This window comes from Schistocerca americana, unplaced genomic scaffold, assembly GCF_021461395.2.
Source record: "Schistocerca americana isolate TAMUIC-IGC-003095 unplaced genomic scaffold, iqSchAmer2.1 HiC_scaffold_872, whole genome shotgun sequence".
Lineage (NCBI taxonomy): Eukaryota > Metazoa > Arthropoda > Insecta > Orthoptera > Acrididae > Schistocerca > Schistocerca americana.
The window spans coordinates 19,072-34,217 of record NW_025726645.1 but is presented as its reverse complement, the minus strand read 5'-3'; the positions used below and the strand labels follow the sequence as shown (position 1 = coordinate 34,217).

The following is a 15,146-nucleotide window of genomic DNA, read 5'->3' as shown; positions in this document are numbered from 1 at the left end:
TAAAAATTCTGGAGGCGCTGGGTATCGATCCCAGTACCTCTCGCATGCTAAGCGAGCGCTCTACCATCTGAGCTACGCCCCCTGCTGACGAACTGCGCTACATACAGCCATATCAATGGCACAGACCCTTGCACTCCCATTATTCCGCTGACAAACACTACTCTCAATGTGTCCGTGAGGGTGTCTTTCAGGTTTCCTGCATTCTGTATCGAATCGTAGTTGGCCAAAATCAAAGTGGCACGCACGACGTCGAAAATAGCGTTCGGCCAACGCTCTGAGGTAGACGAACGTGTTGTCCACTCTCTAGACTTCATTGAGGTTAGGCCGTTATACCTAAGGCAGATTTGCACTCGATGACACCTCGACAACAGCCGGTCCTCACATTTACGTCTTGCTCTCCTTACGTCAGTATACGAGTCTGTGACGCTGGCTTTGCAACATCTTGCGTGCCTTTAGGCTCGCCGCGACCAACACTTACCACGCACTGACCACAAAACATGGAGGCGCCGGGGTTTGAACCCGGGGCCTTTCACATGCAAAGCGAACGCTCTACCAACTGAGCTACGCCCCCAAGCACAACCAAGCTGCGCTGTTCTCCGTTCTTTGCTACTCTTATGTGCACGGACACGATGGTTGGTTGGTTTGCAGGGGTGAAGGGACCAGAGTACAAAGGCGCGGACACGTTCACATACGCAAGAGTTCCAAGTAGTTTCGATGCTCTGGTATTACGACTGCAAATTCCGTCCGTTTTTAACGTCTTAAATTGAAGGGACAGTCACAAGTTGCTCCGTTTTCACTCCATGTCGACAATCACACAGCACCTGAGGTAACAAGCACATCTGAAGACCCATTGTGCACTCGACTGTTCATGCCAACTCACTGCCTCGCACTTTACTACTGTGTACCACTCTTGTCGTCCAACTGCAAAAGACTGGGCCACAACAACTTTCCGCGTCTCCATTGCACTGCGCAAACTACGAAACGCTCCCCAAACATGCCACTCACCCACGCAGACGACTTTTCCGACTTTACACGACGCTCACGCAACGCTCACGCTAGTGACAGCCTTATTTAGAGCTTGACGTCGCACACAAGCGAATGAGCACATTTCGCCTACGACTTAGGCCGCCCTCCTAGTGTGGCTGTTCGGTGTCTGCAGGCAGCGAGGGGCTGCAAGCTTCCTGTGTTCGCGCCTATGTCACCTCTGCTTGCTTGTCAGAGACAGAGTATCGCAAAACATACAACTCACTCCATGAATTGATTGCTACGGCATCTGTCATCAGCAGTCACAACTAGCAACACCAGTAGCAGCCGACTGCACGTCAAGAATTGGAATGTGCAGTGGGATTTTTGTGAATTCGGCGCAAGGCTGATCTTTGCGACATAGGTTTGAGAATCTTATGGGAACACTTGTACTGTTTCTAAATTAAGTGTAGTGGTGGGAGGAGGGTGCTTCGTGCGCATTACAGCACGCTTGCCAATTGTGGCTGCTAATCGTTGGCTCGTATCTGCCTTGACACATTTTCTGGCTGTGAATTATTCCACTTGCATGGCAGTGTGCGCATGTTGGTGTGTTAAAAATTCTGGAGGCGCTGGGTATCGATCCCAGTACCTCTCGCATGCTAAGCGAGCGCTCTACCATCTGAGCTACGCCCCCTGCTGACGAACTGCGCTACATACAGCCATATCAATGGCACAGACCCTTGCACTCCCATTATTCCGCTGACAAACACTACTCTCAATGTGCCCGTGAGGGTGTCTTTCAGGTTTCCTGCATTCTGTATCGAATCGTAGTTGGCCAAAATCAAAGTGGCACGCACGACGTCGAAAATAGCGTTCGGCCAACGCTCTGAGGTAGACGAACGTGTTGTCCACTCTCTAGACTTCATTGAGGTTAGGCCGTTATACCTAAGGCAGATTTGCACTCGATGACACCTCGACAACAGCCGGTCCTCACATTTACGTCTTGCTCTCCTTACGTCAGTATACGAGTCTGTGACGCTGGCTTTGCAACATCTTGCGTGCCTTTAGGCTCGCCGCGACCAACACTTACCACGCACTGACCACAAAACATGGAGGCGCCGGGGTTTGAACCCGGGACCTTTCACATGCAAAGCGAACGCTCTACCAACTGAGCTACGCCCCCAAGCACAACCAAGCTGCGCTGTTCTCCGTTCTTTGCTACTCTTATGTGCACGGACACGATGGTTGGTTGGTTTGCAGGGGTGAAGGGACCAGAGTACAAAGGCGCGGACACGTTCACATACGCAAGAGTTCCAAGTAGTTTCGATGCTCTGGTATTACGACTGCAAATTCCGTCCGTTTTTAACGTCTTAAATTGAAGGGACAGTCACAAGTTGCTCCGTTTTCACTCCATGTCGACAATCACACAGCACCTGAGGTAACAAGCACATCTGAAGACCCATTGTGCACTCGACTGTTCATGCCAACTCACTGCCTCGCACTTTACTACTGTGTACCACTCTTGTCGTCCAACTGCAAAAGACTGGGCCACAACAACTTTCCGCGTCTCCATTGCACTGCGCAAACTACGAAACGCTCCCCAAACATGCCACTCACCCACGCAGACGACTTTTCCGACTTTACACGACGCTCACGCAACGCTCACGCTAGTGACAGCCTTATTTAGAGCTTGACGTCGCACACAAGCGAATGAGCACATTTCGCCTACGACTTAGGCCGCCCTCCTAGTGTGGCTGTTCGGTGTCTGCAGGCAGCGAGGGGCTGCAAGCTTCCTGTGTTCGCGCCTATGTCACCTCTGCTTGCTTGTCAGAGACAGAGTATCGCAAAACATACAACTCACTCCATGAATTGATTGCTACGGCATCTGTCATCAGCAGTCACAACTAGCAACACCAGTAGCAGCCGACTGCACGTCAAGAATTGGAATGTGCAGTGGGATTTTTGTGAATTCGGCGCAAGGCTGATCTTTGCGACATAGGTTTGAGAATCTTATGGGAACACTTGTACTGTTTCTAAATTAAGTGTAGTGGTGGGAGGAGGGTGCTTCGTGCGCATTACAGCACGCTTGCCAATTGTGGCTGCTAATCGTTGGCTCGTATCTGCCTTGACACATTTTCTGGCTGTGAATTATTCCACTTGCATGGCAGTGTGCGCATGTTGGTGTGTTAAAAATTCTGGAGGCGCTGGGTATCGATCCCAGTACCTCTCGCATGCTAAGCGAGCGCTCTACCATCTGAGCTACGCCCCCTGCTGACGAACTGCGCTACATACAGCCATATCAATGGCACAGACCCTTGCACTCCCATTATTCCGCTGACAAACACTACTCTCAATGTGCCCGTGAGGGTGTCTTTCAGGTTTCCTGCATTCTGTATCGAATCGTAGTTGGCCAAAATCAAAGTGGCACGCACGACGTCGAAAATAGCGTTCGGCCAACGCTCTGAGGTAGACGAACGTGTTGTCCACTCTCTAGACTTCATTGAGGTTAGGCCGTTATACCTAAGGCAGATTTGCACTCGATGACACCTCGACAACAGCCGGTCCTCACATTTACGTCTTGCTCTCCTTACGTCAGTATACGAGTCTGTGACGCTGGCTTTGCAACATCTTGCGTGCCTTTAGGCTCGCCGCGACCAACACTTACCACGCACTGACCACAAAACATGGAGGCGCCGGGGTTTGAACCCGGGACCTTTCACATGCAAAGCGAACGCTCTACCAGCTGAGCTACGCCCCCAAGCACAACCAAGCTGCGCTGTTCTCCGTTCTTTGCTACTCTTATGTGCACGGACACGATGGTTGGTTGGTTTGCAGGGGTGAAGGGACCAGAGTACAAAGGCGCGGACACGTTCACATACGCAAGAGTTCCAAGTAGTTTCGATGCTCTGGTATTACGACTGCAAATTCCGTCCGTTTTTAACGTCTTAAATTGAAGGGACAGTCACAAGTTGCTCCGTTTTCACTCCATGTCGACAATCACACAGCACCTGAGGTAACAAGCACATCTGAAGACCCATTGTGCACTCGACTGTTCATGCCAACTCACTGCCTCGCACTTTACTACTGTGTACCACTCTTGTCGTCCAACTGCAAAAGACTGGGCCACAACAACTTTCCGCGTCTCCATTGCACTGCGCAAACTACGAAACGCTCCCCAAACATGCCACTCACCCACGCAGACGACTTTTCCGACTTTACACGACGCTCACGCAACGCTCACGCTAGTGACAGCCTTATTTAGAGCTTGACGTCGCACACAAGCGAATGAGCACATTTCGCCTACGACTTAGGCCGCCCTCCTAGTGTGGCTGTTCGGTGTCTGCAGGCAGCGAGGGGCTGCAAGCTTCCTGTGTTCGCGCCTATGTCACCTCTGCTTGCTTGTCAGAGACAGAGTATCGCAAAACATACAACTCACTCCATGAATTGATTGCTACGGCATCTGTCATCAGCAGTCACAACTAGCAACACCAGTAGCAGCCGACTGCACGTCAAGAATTGGAATGTGCAGTGGGATTTTTGTGAATTCGGCGCAAGGCTGATCTTTGCGACATAGGTTTGAGAATCTTATGGGAACACTTGTACTGTTTCTAAATTAAGTGTAGTGGTGGGAGGAGGGTGCTTCGTGCGCATTACAGCGCGCTTGCCAATTGTGGCTGCTAATCGTTGGCTCGTATCTGCCTTGACACATTTTCTGGCTGTGAATTATTCCACTTGCATGGCAGTGTGCGCATGTTGGTGTGTTAAAAATTCTGGAGGCGCTGGGTATCGATCCCAGTACCTCTCGCATGCTAAGCGAGCGCTCTACCATCTGAGCTACGCCCCCTGCTGACGAACTGCGCTACATACAGCCATATCAATGGCACAGACCCTTGCACTCCCATTATTCCGCTGACAAACACTACTCTCAATGTGTCCGTGAGGGTGTCTTTCAGGTTTCCTGCATTCTGTATCGAATCGTAGTTGGCCAAAATCAAAGTGGCACGCACGACGTCGAAAATAGCGTTCGGCCAACGCTCTGAGGTAGACGAACGTGTTGTCCACTCTCTAGACTTCATTGAGGTTAGGCCGTTATACCTAAGGCAGATTTGCACTCGATGACACCTCGACAACAGCCGGTCCTCACATTTACGTCTTGCTCTCCTTACGTCAGTATACGAGTCTGTGACGCTGGCTTTGCAACATCTTGCGTGCCTTTAGGCTCGCCGCGACCAACACTTACCACGCACTGACCACAAAACATGGAGGCGCCGGGGTTTGAACCCGGGACCTTTCACATGCAAAGCGAACGCTCTACCAACTGAGCTACGCCCCCAAGCACAACCAAGCTGCGCTGTTCTCCGTTCTTTGCTACTCTTATGTGCACGGACACGATGGTTGGTTGGTTTGCAGGGGTGAAGGGACCAGAGTACAAAGGCGCGGACACGTTCACATACGCAAGAGTTCCAAGTAGTTTCGATGCTCTGGTATTACGACTGCAAATTCCGTCCGTTTTTAACGTCTTAAATTGAAGGGACAGTCACAAGTTGCTCCGTTTTCACTCCATGTCGACAATCACACAGCACCTGAGGTAACAAGCACATCTGAAGACCCATTGTGCACTCGACTGTTCATGCCAACTCACTGCCTCGCACTTTACTACTGTGTACCACTCTTGTCGTCCAACTGCAAAAGACTGGGCCACAACAACTTTCCGCGTCTCCATTGCACTGCGCAAACTACGAAACGCTCCCCAAACATGCCACTCACCCACGCAGACGACTTTTCCGACTTTACACGACGCTCACGCAACGCTCACGCTAGTGACAGCCTTATTTAGAGCTTGACGTCGCACACAAGCGAATGAGCACATTTCGCCTACGACTTAGGCCGCCCTCCTAGTGTGGCTGTTCGGTGTCTGCAGGCAGCGAGGGGCTGCAAGCTTCCTGTGTTCGCGCCTATGTCACCTCTGCTTGCTTGTCAGAGACAGAGTATCGCAAAACATACAACTCACTCCATGAATTGATTGCTACGGCATCTGTCATCAGCAGTCACAACTAGCAACACCAGTAGCAGCCGACTGCACGTCAAGAATTGGAATGTGCAGTGGGATTTTTGTGAATTCGGCGCAAGGCTGATCTTTGCGACATAGGTTTGAGAATCTTATGGGAACACTTGTACTGTTTCTAAATTAAGTGTAGTGGTGGGAGGAGGGTGCTTCGTGCGCATTACAGCGCGCTTGCCAATTGTGGCTGCTAATCGTTGGCTCGTATCTGCCTTGACACATTTTCTGGCTGTGAATTATTCCACTTGCATGGCAGTGTGCGCATGTTGGTGTGTTAAAAATTCTGGAGGCGCTGGGTATCGATCCCAGTACCTCTCGCATGCTAAGCGAGCGCTCTACCATCTGAGCTACGCCCCCTGCTGACGAACTGCGCTACATACAGCCATATCAATGGCACAGACCCTTGCACTCCCATTATTCCGCTGACAAACACTACTCTCAATGTGTCCGTGAGGGTGTCTTTCAGGTTTCCTGCATTCTGTATCGAATCGTAGTTGGCCAAAATCAAAGTGGCACGCACGACGTCGAAAATAGCGTTCGGCCAACGCTCTGAGGTAGACGAACGTGTTGTCCACTCTCTAGACTTCATTGAGGTTAGGCCGTTATACCTAAGGCAGATTTGCACTCGATGACACCTCGACAACAGCCGGTCCTCACATTTACGTCTTGCTCTCCTTACGTCAGTATACGAGTCTGTGACGCTGGCTTTGCAACATCTTGCGTGCCTTTAGGCTCGCCGCGACCAACACTTACCACGCACTGACCACAAAACATGGAGGCGCCGGGGTTTGAACCCGGGGCCTTTCACATGCAAAGCGAACGCTCTACCAACTGAGCTACGCCCCCAAGCACAACCAAGCTGCGCTGTTCTCCGTTCTTTGCTACTCTTATGTGCACGGACACGATGGTTGGTTGGTTTGCAGGGGTGAAGGGACCAGAGTACAAAGGCGCGGACACGTTCACATACGCAAGAGTTCCAAGTAGTTTCGATGCTCTGGTATTACGACTGCAAATTCCGTCCGTTTTTAACGTCTTAAATTGAAGGGACAGTCACAAGTTGTTCCGTTTTCACTCCATGTCGACAATCACACAGCACCTGAGGTAACAAGCACATCTGAAGACCCATTGTGCACTCGACTGTTCATGCCAACTCACTGCCTCGCACTTTACTACTGTGTACCACTCTTGTCGTCCAACTGCAAAAGACTGGGCCACAACAACTTTCCGCGTCTCCATTGCACTGCGCAAACTACGAAACGCTCCCCAAACATGGCACTCACCCACGCAGACGACTTTTCCGACTTTACACGACGCTCACGCAACGCTCACGCTAGTGACAGCCTTATTTAGAGCTTGACGTCGCACACAAGCGAATGAGCACATTTCGCCTACGACTTAGGCCGCCCTCCTAGTGTGGCTGTTCGGTGTCTGCAGGCAGCGAGGGGCTGCAAGCTTCCTGTGTTCGCGCCTATGTCACCTCTGCTTGCTTGTCAGAGACAGAGTATCGCAAAACATACAACTCACTCCATGAATTGATTGCTACGGCATCTGTCATCAGCAGTCACAACTAGCAACACCAGTAGCAGCCGACTGCACGTCAAGAATTGGAATGTGCAGTGGGATTTTTGTGAATTCGGCGCAAGGCTGATCTTTGCGACATAGGTTTGAGAATCTTATGGGAACACTTGTACTGTTTCTAAATTAAGTGTAGTGGTGGGAGGAGGGTGCTTCGTGCGCATTACAGCACGCTTGCCAATTGTGGCTGCTAATCGTTGGCTCGTATCTGCCTTGACACATTTTCTGGCTGTGAATTATTCCACTTGCATGGCAGTGTGCGCATGTTGGTGTGTTAAAAATTCTGGAGGCGCTGGGTATCGATCCCAGTACCTCTCGCATGCTAAGCGAGCGCTCTACCATCTGAGCTACGCCCCCTGCTGACGAACTGCGCTACATACAGCCATATCAATGGCACAGACCCTTGCACTCCCATTATTCCGCTGACAAACACTACTCTCAATGTGTCCGTGAGGGTGTCTTTCAGGTTTCCTGCATTCTGTATCGAATCGTAGTTGGCCAAAATCAAAGTGGCACGCACGACGTCGAAAATAGCGTTCGGCCAACGCTCTGAGGTAGACGAACGTGTTGTCCACTCTCTAGACTTCATTGAGGATAGGCCGTTATACCTAAGGCAGATTTGCACTCGATGACACCTCGACAACAGCCGGTCCTCACATTTACGTCTTGCTCTCCTTACGTCAGTATACGAGTCTGTGACGCTGGCTTTGCAACATCTTGCGTGCCTTTAGGCTCGCCGCGACCAACACTTACCACGCACTGACCACAAAACATGGAGGCGCCGGGGCTTGAACCCGGGACCTTTCACATGCAAAGCGAACGCTCTACCAACTGAGCTACGCCCCCAAGCACAAGCAAGCTGCGCTGATCTCCGTTCTTTGCTACTCTTATGTGCACGGACGCGATGGTTGGTTGGTTTGCAGGGGTGAAGGGACCAGAGTACAAAGGCGCGGACACGTTCACATACGCAAGAGTTCCAAGTAGTTTCGATGCTCTGGTATTACGACTGCAAATTCCGTCCGTTTTTAACGTCTTAAATTGAAGGGACAGTCACAAGTTGCTCCGTTTTCACTCCATGTCGACAATCACACAGCACCTGAGGTAACAAGCACATCTGAAGACCCATTGTGCACTCGACTGTTCATGCCAACTCACTGCTTCGCACTTTACTACTGTGTACCACTCTTGTCGTCCAACTGCAAAAGACTGGGCCACAACAACTTTCCGCGTCTCCATTGCACTGCGCAAACTACGAAACGCTCCCCAAACATGGCACTCACCCACGCAGACGACTTTTCGACTTTACACGACGCTCACGCAACGCTCACGCTAGTGACAGCCTTATTTAGAGCTTGACGTCGCACACAAGCGAATGAGCACATTTTGCCTACGACTTAGGCCGCCCTCCTACTGTGGCTGTTCGGTGTCTGCAGGCAGCGAGGGGCTGCAAGCTTCCTGTGTTCGCGCCTATGTCACCTCTGCTTGCTTGTCAGAGACAGAGTATCGCAAAACATACAACTCACTCCATGAATTGATTGCTACGGCATCTGTCATCAGCAGTCACAACTAGCAACACCAGTAGCAGCCGACTGCACGTCAAGAATTGGAATGTGCAGTGGGATTTTTGTGAATTCGGCGCAAGGCTGATCTTTGCGACATAGGTTTGAGAATCTTATGGGAACACTTGTACTGTTTCTAAATTAAGTGTAGTGGTGGGAGGAGGGTGCTTCGTGCGCATTACAGCACGCTTGCCAATTGTGGCTGCTAATCGTTGGCTCGTATCTGCCTTGACACATTTTCTGGCTGTGTATTATTCCACTTGCATGGCAGTGTGCGCATGTTGGTGTGTTAAAAATTCTGGAGGCGCTGGGTATCGATCCCAGTACCTCTCGCATGCTAAGCGAGCGCTCTACCATCTGAGCTACGCCCCCTGCTGACGAACTGCGCTACATACAGCCATATCAATGACACAGACCCTTGCACTCCCATTATTCCGCTGACAAACACTACTCTCAATGTGTCCGTGAGGGTGTCTTTCAGGTTTCCTGCATTCTGTATCGAATCGTAGTTGGCCAAAATCAAAGTGGCACGCACGACGTCGAAAATAGCGTTCGGCCAACGCTCTGAGGTAGACGAACGTGTTGTCCACTCTCTAGACTTCATTGAGGTTAGGCCGTTATACCTAAGGCAGATTTGCACTCGATGACACCTCGACAACAGCCGGTCCTCACATTTACGTCTTGCTCTCCTTACGTCAGTATACGAGTCTGTGACGCTGGCTTTGCAACATCTTGCGTGCCTTTAGGCTCGCCGCGACCAACACTTACCACGCACTGACCACAAAACATGGAGGCGCCGGGGCTTGAACCCGGGACCTTTCACATGCAAAGCGAACGCTCTACCAACTGAGCTACGCCCCCAAGCACAAGCAAGCTGCGCTGATCTCCGTTCTTTGCTACTCTTATGTGCACGGACGCGATGGTTGGTTGGTTTGCAGGGGTGAAGGGACCAGAGTACAAAGGCGCGGACACGTTCACATACGCAAGAGTTCCAAGTAGTTTCGATGCTCTGGTATTACGACTGCAAATTCCGTCCGTTTTTAACGTCTTAAATTGAAGGGACAGTCACAAGTTGCTCCGTTTTCACTCCATGTCGACAATCACACAGCACCTGAGGTAACAAGCACATCTGAAGACCCATTGTGCACTCGACTGTTCATGCCAACTCACTGCTTCGCACTTTACTACTGTGTACCACTCTTGTCGTCCAACTGCAAAAGACTGGGCCACAACAACTTTCCGCGTCTCCATTGCACTGCGCAAACTACGAAACGCTCCCCAAACATGGCACTCACCCACGCAGACGACTTTTCGACTTTACACGACGCTCACGCAACGCTCACGCTAGTGACAGCCTTATTTAGAGCTTGACGTCGCACACAAGCGAATGAGCACATTTTGCCTACGACTTAGGCCGCCCTCCTACTGTGGCTGTTCGGTGTCTGCAGGCAGCGAGGGGCTGCAAGCTTCCTGTGTTCGCGCCTATGTCACCTCTGCTTGCTTGTCAGAGACAGAGTATCGCAAAACATACAACTCACTCCATGAATTGATTGCTACGGCATCTGTCATCAGCAGTCACAACTAGCAACACCAGTAGCAGCCGACTGCACGTCAAGAATTGGAATGTGCAGTGGGATTTTTGTGAATTCGGCGCAAGGCTGATCTTTGCGACATAGGTTTGAGAATCTTATGGGAACACTTGTACTGTTTCTAAATTAAGTGTAGTGGTGGGAGGAGGGTGCTTCGTGCGCATTACAGCACGCTTGCCAATTGTGGCTGCTAATCGTTGGCTCGTATCTGCCTTGACACATTTTCTGGCTGTGTATTATTCCACTTGCATGGCAGTGTGCGCATGTTGGTGTGTTAAAAATTCTGGAGGCGCTGGGTATCGATCCCAGTACCTCTCGCATGCTAAGCGAGCGCTCTACCATCTGAGCTACGCCCCCTGCTGACGAACTGCGCTACATACAGCCATATCAATGACACAGACCCTTGCACTCCCATTATTCCGCTGACAAACACTACTCTCAATGTGTCCGTGAGGGTGTCTTTCAGGTTTCCTGCATTCTGTATCGAATCGTAGTTGGCCAAAATCAAAGTGGCACGCACGACGTCGAAAATAGCGTTCGGCCAACGCTCTGAGGTAGACGAACGTGTTGTCCACTCTCTAGACTTCATTGAGGTTAGGCCGTTATACCTAAGGCAGATTTGCACTCGATGACACCTCGACAACAGCCGGTCCTCACATTTACGTCTTGCTCTCCTTACGTCAGTATACGAGTCTGTGACGCTGGCTTTGCAACATCTTGCGTGCCTTTAGGCTCGCCGCGACCAACACTTACCACGCACTGACCACAAAACATGGAGGCGCCGGGGCTTGAACCCGGGACCTTTCACATGCAAAGCGAACGCTCTACCAACTGAGCTACGCCCCCAAGCACAAGCAAGCTGCGCTGATCTCCGTTCTTTGCTACTCTTATGTGCACGGACGCGATGGTTGGTTGGTTTGCAGGGGTGAAGGGACCAGAGTACAAAGGCGCGGACACGTTCACATACGCAAGAGTTCCAAGTAGTTTCGATGCTCTGGTATTACGACTGCAAATTCCGTCCGTTTTTAACGTCTTAAATTGAAGGGACAGTCACAAGTTGCTCCGTTTTCACTCCATGTCGACAATCACACAGCACCTGAGGTAACAAGCACATCTGAAGACCCATTGTGCACTCGACTGTTCATGCCAACTCACTGCTTCGCACTTTACTACTGTGTACCACTCTTGTCGTCCAACTGCAAAAGACTGGGCCACAACAACTTTCCGCGTCTCCATTGCACTGCGCAAACTACGAAACGCTCCCCAAACATGGCACTCACCCACGCAGACGACTTTTCCGACTTTACACGACGCTCACGCTAGTGACAGCCTTATTTAGAGCTTGACGTCGCACACAAGCGAATGAGCACATTTTGCCTACGACTTAGGCCGCCCTCCTACTGTGGCTGTTCGGTGTCTGCAGGCAGCGAGGGGCTGCAAGCTTCCTGTGTTCGCGCCTATGTCACCTCTGCTTGCTTGTCAGAGACAGAGTATCGCAAAACATACAACTCACTCCATGAATTGATTGCTACGGCATCTGTCATCAGCAGTCACAACTAGCAACACCAGTAGCAGCCGACTGCACGTCAAGAATTGGAATGTGCAGTGGGATTTTTGTGAATTCGGCGCAAGGCTGATCTTTGCGACATAGGTTTGAGAATCTTATGGGAACACTTGTACTGTTTCTAAATTAAGTGTAGTGGTGGGAGGAGGGTGCTTCGTGCGCATTACAGCACGCTTGCCAATTGTGGCTGCTAATCGTTGGCTCGTATCTGCCTTGACACATTTTCTGGCTGTGTATTATTCCACTTGCATGGCAGTGTGCGCATGTTGGTGTGTTAAAAATTCTGGAGGCGCTGGGTATCGATCCCAGTACCTCTCGCATGCTAAGCGAGCGCTCTACCATCTGAGCTACGCCCCCTGCTGACGAACTGCGCTACATACAGCCATATCAATGACACAGACCCTTGCACTCCCATTATTCCGCTGACAAACACTACTCTCAATGTGTCCGTGAGGGTGTCTTTCAGGTTTCCTGCATTCTGTATCGAATCGTAGTTGGCCAAAATCAAAGTGGCACGCACGACGTCGAAAATAGCGTTCGGCCAACGCTCTGAGGTAGACGAACGTGTTGTCCACTCTCTAGACTTCATTGAGGTTAGGCCGTTATACCTAAGGCAGATTTGCACTCGATGACACCTCGACAACAGCCGGTCCTCACATTTACGTCTTGCTCTCCTTACGTCAGTATACGAGTCTGTGACGCTGGCTTTGCAACATCTTGCGTGCCTTTAGGCTCGCCGCGACCAACACTTACCACGCAGTGACCACAAAACATGGAGGCGCCGGGGCTTGAACCCGGGACCTTTCACATGCAAAGCGAACGCTCTACCAACTTTTTTTTTTTTACCAACTTTTTTTTTTTTTTTTTTTTTTTTTTTTTTTTTTTTTTTTTTTTCGAATGCTCTACGACTTTTTTTTTTTTTTTTTTTTTTTTTTTTTTTTTTTTTTTTTTTTTTTTTTTTTGCTTCTTCACGATGAAATGAATAACTTCGTCTGTAAAGAAAAGAAACTTGTTTTCCTTTAAATCATTCCCCTGCGTATTGTTTTTCTTCATGATGAAATAAAAAGACTTCTTCTGTAAAGAAAAGAGTAATATTTGCTTCGTCCCCTGCTCGTCCTCCAACAAGGTGGTACTGACTCAGCTGACACGCGATCCTCAAAACTCGTCTTCTCGAAATGAATATGCCTTCACTTCATATACCCCAAGCATTAAAGCTTGGCCTCGTTCGTGAGGTGATCCTTTCATTGTCGCCCGGGTTTCCTTCTCGTAGTTGTGAGGCCAGACGTCGCTGAAGTCCGCAGACCGTCCTGTGGTGTGCTGGAGGGTGAAGGTAGGCAATGTTCCTTCGGATAAAGTGACATTCACAACGTGAGCCACAAATAGAAAACTTTCTCTCGACTATCGACGATAGTACAAACCAAAGTCCTAATGTAATCAAGAAATTAAAGTACAAGTACAATAATAGTGAACTTGGGTTGTAAAATCTGAACACCTGTTCGTTTATCCATCAGTTCGGCTAGCATCCTCTTAAAAGTCTCTTCATAGTACGTGTGTCATATCGTCACGAGTTGTAATGCGGCGATATAATTGGCAAACTTTCTTTTATATTGTGGGTCTCTCATCAGTAACTTAGCCTGTGTGGCTAGGTATACTCTGTAGCCAATGTATGTCCGGTCTTCCTGGGCAGTAATGACGTAGTGCAGTGTGTGCGCTGCCAACCACGCCCACGTGTTCTTTTTGGTTACCGGATAGTAAGTTCCATCCGGTTGGAGAATCGATGTGAGAGAGATGTGCTGCGTCGTTGTCCTGCAGATCGATGCCATGGTCTGACGACACCAGTTCAATATATGGCCGTTCTCACCACAGGCACAACGGTGTTGTAAGGTGTCGATGACATTACATTCTCGACACTGGTCTGACACCGACAGATGTATTTTGTGGAGTCGCTCTCTAGTGGGGATTGTCTGATTGACAATTTTATACCAAGTGGATCGGACGTCAGTGCCGAGGACACCGTTATTGATGTTTGTCCATATTCTAGTCCAATCCATAGAGGGGTACTTCGTCACCATGCGGTTGGCTCTTCCAGTTTCGTTCATCAGACGATATAGTTGAGCAGATGTTAGAGCACTTAACGGAGCACTCGATTTCGACTTCAGGTAGCTGGCTTCTAAGAGAAACATCCTGATATGATTCGCTTTATAGTGCACTTCCCCCAGGTTTATTGGTATTAGCATGTTGTATGGGTGATATGTCCTTATGGCCATACGAAGTGCGCTGTCGGGGTATTTGTGGCACAACTGCAGTGTATTACGTACGAGGAGAGCCTTGCATTTCGTTGGGACATCTATTAGACCCAGGCCCCCTTCCGCCGGAGGGAGAGTGACGACGTTGATCCCCACCTTGAATATCTCACCCCTCCAAACATACCACCCGAGTGCCGACATGATGGCCCTGGCAATAGTGTCGACCACCGGGAGAACCTGCCCAACATACCAGATTTTGGAAAGGATCTTGGTATTGATGAATGAAACTCGTTGAAGCAGATTCTGTTCTCTGCTTTTATTGTGTTGAAGGCAGGCTTTCGTGATGGCCAAGAGTTCTTTCCAATTGACTGCCGTTGTTCTTATAGGGCAACTGCTCATTTTTATACCTAGCAGTTTGACAGTCTCGCATAACCTGTAGGGACAAGTTCCATCTGTCGGAAAGCCTCCCCCAATCGGCAATAAGCTGGTCTTCGTATAATTTAATTTGGAGCCTGATGCTCGTTCGTATGCAGCGATACTGTCAGTGATCTCCCGTAGCTCCCGTTCCGACCGTATGACAGCACTCAC

The 15,146-nt window shown here is 50.0% G+C and overlaps 17 non-coding genes across 17 annotated transcripts; all 17 read right to left on the bottom strand.

Moving 5' to 3' along the window:
* Positions 1–9: 9 nt before the first annotated feature.
* Trnaa-agc lies at positions 10–82 on the bottom strand. The gene has a single exon. It is a non-coding gene; the product is annotated as a tRNA-Ala (tRNA).
* A 416-nt stretch (positions 83–498) lies between these two features.
* Trnaa-ugc lies at positions 499–571 on the bottom strand. Its single transcript has one exon. It is a non-coding gene; the product is annotated as a tRNA-Ala (tRNA).
* Positions 572–1,584: 1,013 nt separating this feature from the next.
* On the bottom strand, positions 1,585–1,657 carry Trnaa-agc. Its single transcript has one exon. It is a non-coding gene; the product is annotated as a tRNA-Ala (tRNA).
* Positions 1,658–2,073: 416 nt separating this feature from the next.
* Trnaa-ugc lies at positions 2,074–2,146 on the bottom strand. Its single transcript has one exon. It is a non-coding gene; the product is annotated as a tRNA-Ala (tRNA).
* Positions 2,147–3,159: 1,013 nt separating this feature from the next.
* On the bottom strand, positions 3,160–3,232 carry Trnaa-agc. Its single transcript has one exon. It is a non-coding gene; the product is annotated as a tRNA-Ala (tRNA).
* Positions 3,233–3,648: 416 nt separating this feature from the next.
* On the bottom strand, positions 3,649–3,721 carry Trnaa-ugc. Its single transcript has one exon. It is a non-coding gene; the product is annotated as a tRNA-Ala (tRNA).
* A 1,013-nt stretch (positions 3,722–4,734) lies between these two features.
* Positions 4,735–4,807, bottom strand: Trnaa-agc. Its single transcript has one exon. It is a non-coding gene; the product is annotated as a tRNA-Ala (tRNA).
* Positions 4,808–5,223: 416 nt separating this feature from the next.
* Trnaa-ugc lies at positions 5,224–5,296 on the bottom strand. Its single transcript has one exon. It is a non-coding gene; the product is annotated as a tRNA-Ala (tRNA).
* Positions 5,297–6,309: 1,013 nt separating this feature from the next.
* On the bottom strand, positions 6,310–6,382 carry Trnaa-agc. The gene has a single exon. It is a non-coding gene; the product is annotated as a tRNA-Ala (tRNA).
* A 416-nt stretch (positions 6,383–6,798) lies between these two features.
* On the bottom strand, positions 6,799–6,871 carry Trnaa-ugc. The gene has a single exon. It is a non-coding gene; the product is annotated as a tRNA-Ala (tRNA).
* A 1,013-nt stretch (positions 6,872–7,884) lies between these two features.
* Trnaa-agc lies at positions 7,885–7,957 on the bottom strand. The gene has a single exon. It is a non-coding gene; the product is annotated as a tRNA-Ala (tRNA).
* A 416-nt stretch (positions 7,958–8,373) lies between these two features.
* On the bottom strand, positions 8,374–8,446 carry Trnaa-ugc. Its single transcript has one exon. It is a non-coding gene; the product is annotated as a tRNA-Ala (tRNA).
* A 1,012-nt stretch (positions 8,447–9,458) lies between these two features.
* Trnaa-agc lies at positions 9,459–9,531 on the bottom strand. The gene has a single exon. It is a non-coding gene; the product is annotated as a tRNA-Ala (tRNA).
* Positions 9,532–9,947: 416 nt separating this feature from the next.
* On the bottom strand, positions 9,948–10,020 carry Trnaa-ugc. The gene has a single exon. It is a non-coding gene; the product is annotated as a tRNA-Ala (tRNA).
* Positions 10,021–11,032: 1,012 nt separating this feature from the next.
* Positions 11,033–11,105, bottom strand: Trnaa-agc. The gene has a single exon. It is a non-coding gene; the product is annotated as a tRNA-Ala (tRNA).
* A 416-nt stretch (positions 11,106–11,521) lies between these two features.
* Trnaa-ugc lies at positions 11,522–11,594 on the bottom strand. Its single transcript has one exon. It is a non-coding gene; the product is annotated as a tRNA-Ala (tRNA).
* Positions 11,595–12,596: 1,002 nt separating this feature from the next.
* Trnaa-agc lies at positions 12,597–12,669 on the bottom strand. Its single transcript has one exon. It is a non-coding gene; the product is annotated as a tRNA-Ala (tRNA).
* Positions 12,670–15,146: the final 2,477 nt, after the last annotated feature.